This window comes from Physeter macrocephalus, chromosome 20 (assembly GCF_002837175.3).
Source record: "Physeter macrocephalus isolate SW-GA chromosome 20, ASM283717v5, whole genome shotgun sequence".
NCBI lineage: Eukaryota > Metazoa > Chordata > Mammalia > Artiodactyla > Physeteridae > Physeter > Physeter macrocephalus.
Window position 1 is genome coordinate 24,140,267 of NC_041233.1, and position 8,112 is coordinate 24,148,378.

Below are 8,112 nucleotides of genomic sequence, written 5' to 3' on the forward strand. Positions count from 1 at the left end.
TATTTCTTGCCCTTGAAGCTTTTTCCGATTTAGAAACCGCCTCACCGCTTCCTCTACTGTGAGGTTTCTCAAATGTTCTCTTTGCAAACTAATGTTATTGGAGAGTTTAGTCACTAAGCTGTTAGGAGCGTGTTTTTCTCTGATGTTGCTATCCGAACTGAGGCTCCAGAGGGGTCCTCTCCTGCTGTGGAAATAGAATGACAATATTTTGATTATGATATGACAGAACTTTTCAATAAAAATTTCTTCAAGAATTTACCTAGAGCTGTAGAAAAGCTACAACCATGGAAACAAAAGGAGGTAGACAGAGAGCTATCACTGGGTTAAGTTGTGAAGTAAGCAGAACAACTATTCTCCATTTCTTCTCAGAGGACCGTCCCTCCCCACTACCCTAAGAACGACAAATTATTGTGTTCATGGCACTGCTGCTAGCACTTTACAGGCAACCCAATGTTTCTTTACAACCACCCTGTCGATGGAAACTTTTATTCCATTGCAGGTAGGGAAGCAGGTGAAGACCCTAAGTGACTCAAAAAATGCTGGAGCTGGCAAAGACCTAATCGAAAGGTCACCAAGGACATCTTAAGCAGTTTTCTTCAATCTGCTGTCCTCTGGATCTACTTGCCACAGGAGTTAGGAATCTGCTGATTTGCTTCTCAGCTATCAAAATGTGCCTTTTCTGTGTTACTTTCCATTTAGAGCCTGTTCTCTGTTAAATGATAAATCTGATAAAGACATCCTTCCAGGTTTACTAGCAGGCACTTAGCGCGGTATCCTTCTCAGGCAGCATGTCCATTCATGCTGATGATGGGAATTTCAAGTTGTGTCATAGGTTACTCTCCAGAACTCTGGGGGCTCCTGGAATCTTAACTCGTAGCTGAGTCAAGTGTGTCTCAGAATAAGAAAAAGAAAGTTATCAATACATAAATGTTGAACAAAGATCAATTTTTAATACTTGGTGAAATTCAATACTGATTTCGGTCAAAATTCGTCTGTATAAAACTAAATAACCAGTTCAGCTAATTATTAAATAACCTGTAAAAACATAAATCACTGGTCTCAAACTCTTTGGTCTCAGGACCCCTTTACACTCTTAAAAATTGTTAAGGACCCCAAACAACTTTTGTTTATGTATGTATAACTATCAATACTTATCATGTTTTAGAAATTAAAACTGGAAATTTTTAATTTTTTTAGTCATTAAAAATAAGCCCATTATATGTTAACATAAACAACATATTTTTAATAATAACTATATTTTCAAAAATATAAGTGCTGCATGGTTTTACATTCTTGTTAATTTCTTAATGTCTAGCTTATAGAAGACAGTTGATTCTCATATTTTTCTTCATTAATCTGCTTCAATATCACTCATCAAGTAGACTCTGGAAAACTCCACTGTACACTCAGAGAATGAAAGTGATAAAGGCAAATAACAGCTTCTTATTATTAGGAAAAGAGTCTTGACCTTATAGATCACCAGAAAGGATTTCAGGGAACCCCTGGAGTCCATGGACCATACTTTGAGAACCTCTGTTTTAAACCATAAAAATGTTAGCTGCTTTTTTTTTAAACCATTTGTCATCAAGTGGAACATTTAGTGGAAAGACGAACAAGACAGAGATAATTTACAGAATAAACCAATCTTGTAAACGGGAGTATTCTTTCTTCATTTATCAGGAGCATAGAGTAAGTTAGCAGAATTCAGGATCATAACTGAACACAACTACATTCTTCATTAGAAATCAGTCCACCAATCCAATACTGTCTTTCAGCTTGCTATGCAAGGAGGTTCCTGTCACATGAATATATAATATCACTAAAGTGGGTTTATATCCCCTGCACAAACTAATATTAAGACTCAAATAAAATCTGAAGTTAAAATTATTTTCTTAAGCATATGTTGAATGTCTACTATAGGCAAGGCTCATAATAGGTGCTGGGCTTATAAAAATTTATAAGCACAGTTCCTGCCCTCGGGCAACTTATGTATATATAATGAGACTTACACCCTGGTATTAATATATTTTCTGCCACTTTCAATAGTTCCCAAATCAGCTTTATGATCAACTGTCTCAGAATTATCTGGGAAGATTTTAAAGATACATATTCCTAGAGTAAGAGATATGATGTTTAAGTGCATCAGGGTGATGCTCAGGAACTTGGATTTTTAAAACGTGACCCGAGTATTCCCATATAATGATGGGTTTGGGAATGAATACAAAGTACATGCAACAGAGAAATGGACTTGGTCTTTGTCCCTAGTACTGTCACACATAAAATGTGATCTCTTTATTTCATCTTCAATATTTCAAAAGTATATCATTGTTCAAAGACCTGTGTTATCAAGAGACAGAGTACATATTTAATTTCATTCAGTTAAAATAGAAATTGATGTACTTATTTCAAACATTTTATAGTTCATCTGCCTTTATCACATAAAAATAATGTGAGATGTTACCACAGCAGTTTGCAGCACAAGAAGCAAAACATCTTTTGCAACAAGAATCTGATGACAAAAAGTGTTATTTTATAGAGATTTGATTCAATTTCTTTAAAATGAATTCAGTGAGATGTCCCATGTTTCATTACACTTATCTTCAGGATTCCACAGATTAGCTTATAGTATTTCAAAACCTACGCAATCTTCCATCACAAATTTCTTTTGAGTATATATTACATTCAAGCAACTATTGAGAGACTTATGATCCATAGTTGCTATTGCAATCGGTGTTCTTTGCTAATATTGTCGCCAGAATTATATTCAAGTAAATATGAAAAAATTTTAAAATAAGGTTAATGTTTCCTTCCTTCTTACCACAAAGAAAAAAAAAGGAAATAGCTAAATCAGCCGTAAATATGATGATTTATAAAAATTGTTATATATTCCTCTTGATCTTATGATTGAAAATAACTTCAAAATTAAAGACTCCCTACACAGATCTTGATTTGTAAATACCTTTCCCCATGAAAAGGAATCAAAGCTTCTTGAAGAAATGGCTGATTTCAGGGCTAGGGCAGGAAGGTACAAGATGATCTGGAACATCTTGTTGGGCCAGAAATAAGAAAGTGTTCAGAAAATAAAATGGGGGCATGCCAACAGCAACCAACTTGAAGGACTTCTCACTGGGCAAATCTGGGATAACTAGAGTATCAGAATAAGAACAGTAATGAATTATGATCTGTTGAATAAAATAAGAATTCATTCGTGTATTCTAATGAGAGAGAGAAAGAGAGGGAGATGGGGGAAAAGGAAAGCTGTTCTCTAAAGAAAATGCCCACTGATAAATACAGAGAGAGTGGTGGAGTTGGAAAATCACCATTTTGCAACTATCATAGAAAAGATTGGTTTGGAAAACATCATCAATGGATTCTAAATCTAGGGGAAATTTTGATAAGCAGTATACTTTCAGATCTTCAAAGTATCTCTCCACAGATTGTGTATTTGTTAGAAGGGGGAAAAAGTAACTATACAGTGGAGAAACTAGACAACACTTTGATCAGTGACCGTATGCCTCCTGATGTGATACCCTGAGAAAGACATAATAATATCACTTGAATCTAATCGTGAGGAAACATCAATCAAACCCATATTGAAGAACATTCTATTAAATAACTGTCATGAGGGGGACTTCCATGGTGGTCCAGTGGTAAAGAATCCACCTTCCAATGCAGGGGACGCGGGTTCTATCCCTGGTCGTGGAGCTAAGCTCCCACATGCCACGGAGCAACTAAGCCCACGCACCACAACTACTGAGCTCGCGTGCCTCAATGAGAGAGCCAGTGTGCTGCAAACTACAGAGCCCATGTGCCCTGCAGCCCACGTGCCACAACTAGAGAGAGAAAACCCCCTGCAGGCCACAACTAGAGAGAAGCCTGTGCACCACAACAAAAGACCCCACATGCTGCAACTAAGACCAGACACAGCCAAGAAAATAAATAAATAAAATAAATAAATATTTTAAAATAAATAAATAACTGTCATGAAAGACCCCCCCCCAAAAAAATGCTGAGGAACTGTTACATATAAAAGGGACTAAAGAGACTTGGCAAAGTTGATACGTGATCTAAACTGGAACTTGTACCAGAGCAGGGGAAATACTATAAAAGATTTATTGAAACAGTTGACAAAATTGGAATATGGACCATAGATTAGAAAAAAGTAGCTCCCACATATGATAACTATGTACTGATTATATAAAGTAATACATATATTCGTAGTAAATACACACCGAGGTATGAAGAGGTAAGGAGGCATAATACATGCAATCTATTCTCAAATTGTTCAGAAAAAATAAATGAAAATATCTAGAGAGAGAGAATGCAAATGCAGCAAAATGTTAAAAGTTGGTGAACTTGAATAAATAATATTCAGGAGTTCTCTCTCCTATTCTTGCAATCTTTCTGTAAGTTTAAATTGTTTTCAAAAAGAAAAAAGTTAAGGGCTCTCCAATTTCTCTCTCTTAGACTTCATTCCAAAATGGGCTAGAACATTCATCATGAACCTTTTAATTTATTTAGTTTTTTTATTTCCACTATTAGTACTAGTCAGGTGGTAATTATCTTTTATAATTTTAGTTGATTATATACTACCAGTAAGAAGGAAAGTAACTGATGTTACAAAAGGCAAAAACAATTCCTTTTTTTAATTAAATGGTATATTTTTATTGAACCCAACATATCCAAAATAACACTTCAACATGTAATCAACATAAAATATTATTAATGAGATATCTTACAGTCTTTTCTTTTTTGATAACATGTCTTTGAAATCAGTGTGTATTTTATACTTATAAATTATACTCACATTTTGATTTGGATTTTTTTCTTTTTTTTGGCCACACTGCATGGCTTGTGAGAATCTTAGTTCCCCAACCAGGGATTGAACCCCAGGCCGTGGCAGTGAAAGAGCTGAGTCCTAACTGTTAGCACTGCTAACGCTGACTGAAACCGCCCACCCTGTCCAGGCAAGATAGTAGCCACTTGCATGCATTATCTTAGAACAGGGGATCCTGGTAAAGAATGTGGAACTAACAAGTTATCACCAACTGGAAGAATTCGGGAAAGGTCAAAAGGAGAGAGGGGACACCAGTCCATGCATCCTACCAACCTCCCAGAATCCTTCTTGCTGGAATCCATCTTGGCTGAGCAATGTGTGTACCACCAGGAAGTACCCTGAGTCAGAAGGATTGGCCAAGGACTTCCCTGGTGGCTCAGTGGCTAAGACTCTGCACTCCCAATGCAGGAGGCCTGCGTTCAATCCCTGGTCAGGGAACTAGATCCCACATGCCACAACTGAAGATCCCACATGCCACAACTAAAGATCTTGCGTGCCACAGCTAAGACTTGGTGCAGCCAAATAAATAAATAAATATTAGAAAAAAAAAAAAGAGTGATTGGCTAGAGACAACCCTGAAACTAACCCCATCACCATAAAACCTGAGACTGTGAGCCATGGGGCAGAGCAGTTCTGGGTTCCCTTACCCTCCTGCTCTCCACCCAGGTGCCCCTTCCCAGTAAAGTCTCTTGCTTTGTCAGCATGTGTGTCTCCTCAGACAATTCATTTCCAAGTGTTAGAAAAGAGCCCATTCTCGGGCCCTGGAAGGGGTCCCCCTTCCTGCAACATAACCTGGACTGCCAAGGAATTCCCCATGGATTTTTTTTTTAATTGAAGTGTAGTTGATTTACAATGTTGTGTTAGTTTCAGGTGTACAGCAAAGTGATTCAGTTATACATATATATCTATATATATGTATTCTTTTTTCAGATTTTTTCCATTATAGGTTATTATAAGATATGGAGTATAGTTCCCTGTGCTATACAGTAGGTCCTTCTTGTTTATCTATTTTATATATAGTAGTGTGTATATATTAATCCCAAACTCCTAATTTATCCCTTCCCCCCAAGCACATCTCAGTTTGGACTGGCCACATTTCAAGAGCTCAATAGCCACACATGGCTAAATGACAGCATTTGACAGCACAGGGCTAGGGAAAAAGATGCAGTCAAGGGGACTTTCTAAACACAATAGTAAATACAGTCACAGATTATGTTCAGGATCACTCAACTGGTGGAGTTTGGACTTGAGCCTCCAGTTACCATCCAACCCCAGACCTGTTCATTCTGCCACGCGTAAGAGACTTTGCCCACTTCAGTGGCCTCATGGCTGGCTGGCCTCAACCAACCAAACTTAATATATCCAAAACAAAATTCATCCTCTTACCTCAAATACCTCCTCCTGCTTTCTCATTTTCTATTTCAGTTGATGGCACCATTATCTACCTGTTCACTCAAGTCATCTTCATTACATCTTTGGGCAAAAGATCACCTTATCTAGAAGAATATTTAAAATCTAAATGCTTATCAAAAAATGCACCCTCCACTCCACCCCAACTAACTGAGCGAGTTCAGGCCACTTTCATCTCTCACATGGGTCTCAAGAACTTTTTTTTCCCCCAGTTTTATTGAGATATAATTGACATACATCACTGTATAAGTTTAAGGTGTACAGCATAAGGTTTGATATAGATAAAATAAAAAGCTGAAAAAGAAAATTTTCCTTAAAAATATGAACCCCTTCACAAATTTTCATGGCATCCTTGTGCGGGGGCCATGCTAATCTCTGTATCACTCCATTTTAATGTTCTGCCCAAACCCGCACTGGTTGGCTGGTTCCCTTACTACTTCATAAGGCCCTTCATGGCTCTCCATCCCCTACTTAACAAAGGCCATGATCTATTTTATGTAGCACAGAATTTCCTCCGGGGTCTGATCTTTCCTTATCTCTTTAACAATGCTCAGTTGTTTACCTTTCCTAGACCTTGAACAAGTTCAAGTTCTCTCACCTCCTCTGAGCCTGCTATTCTTTTGTAAAAATAGCCATCCTAATCTCTCAAAAAGTTGAAATGAAACAAAAAGTTTCCCTGAGGTTTAAAAGAAATATACTTTAAACAATACACAATCAAGGGCTTACTGTACCCATCACTCCTTTTTATCCATATCTATCTACCTAGATATTTATTGAATACTTACTAAGTGCTAGGCACTTTGCAGGACACAAGACAGAGGGAATACAGAAAAATAGATTGAATAACGTTAGCTTTGCCTTCCCCAAGCTCATTGCAATATAGTTTCTCAACCACTACCTTTAAGGACTAGATAATCTCTAATGTTAAGAGCAAATCAGGGGGTCCCCAGAAGTTCAGACCGGGCTGCCCCCCCAGGCACCACCACATCCCAACACCTCTCAAAAAATTCCTAATCCCAGTTGCAGGAAATTTTTATATTTGCAACTAAAATTTGATTCTAGATGTTTTAAGAAATTAACTAATTGAGATAATTGTTTAGATGAATCAAGGTTAAACAAAGGAGAAAAAACAAAGTTGGTACACTTATTCCAGTTTCCTTAAATTATTTTAGAAACTTAATTTTTCAACTTCCTATAGGCATCATCAAAAGTTTCCTCTAAAATAATTGGTAAAGTGGGGGTGGGGTGGGGTGGGGTGTCCTATTTTTTAGTTTTAGTCTGTCCCATAATTCTTAAACATTACTTTCTAATTACAAACATATGCATGCCCTTAAATTCAAACAATTGATAAGTGTGTGAGACAAAAAAATATAAGTCCTTCTCTCTACTCTGATGTTACCCACAAAGATAAAACCCGCTGTTAAGTTTTTCCATGCTTCTATCAATGTGTCTATCTGTATGTGTATACAGTTTTTTTAAAAATGGGAATCATTTTGCACAATTTGTTAATTTCTTATTTAACAAGCAAGTCTTTTTAAATTTAATTTTTAGTTTATCAAAGCTATGCATATATAGTTTTTTATAAGTAGTATAAAAGTCAAATAATTTGACTAGTAAAAATCATTTCTAATCATTTATAACACATTCACATGGTTTAAAATTTTAAAAGTACAGTGGTATATGCTATGAAAAATCTCTCTTCCACCTCAGTCCCTGAGACACCCAAATCTACTCAGGGCAACAAATGACATTAATTTTTATACATCCTTCATGTGTGTACGAATATATACACACCCACGTACCCTTTGAAGACCTTTTTATACATAAAGGGCTTCCTCAGTTTTTTATATAGGTATGTGGTATTA

The 8,112-nt window shown here is 36.6% G+C and overlaps 1 non-coding gene across 1 annotated transcript; it reads right to left on the bottom strand.

The window, feature by feature from the left end:
- Positions 1–6,562: 6,562 nt before the first annotated feature.
- On the bottom strand, positions 6,563–6,669 carry LOC112067116 (U6 spliceosomal RNA). Its single transcript, XR_002893089.1, has one exon. It is a non-coding gene; the product is annotated as a U6 spliceosomal RNA (small nuclear RNA).
- Between the last annotated feature and the right edge of the window lie 1,443 nt (positions 6,670–8,112).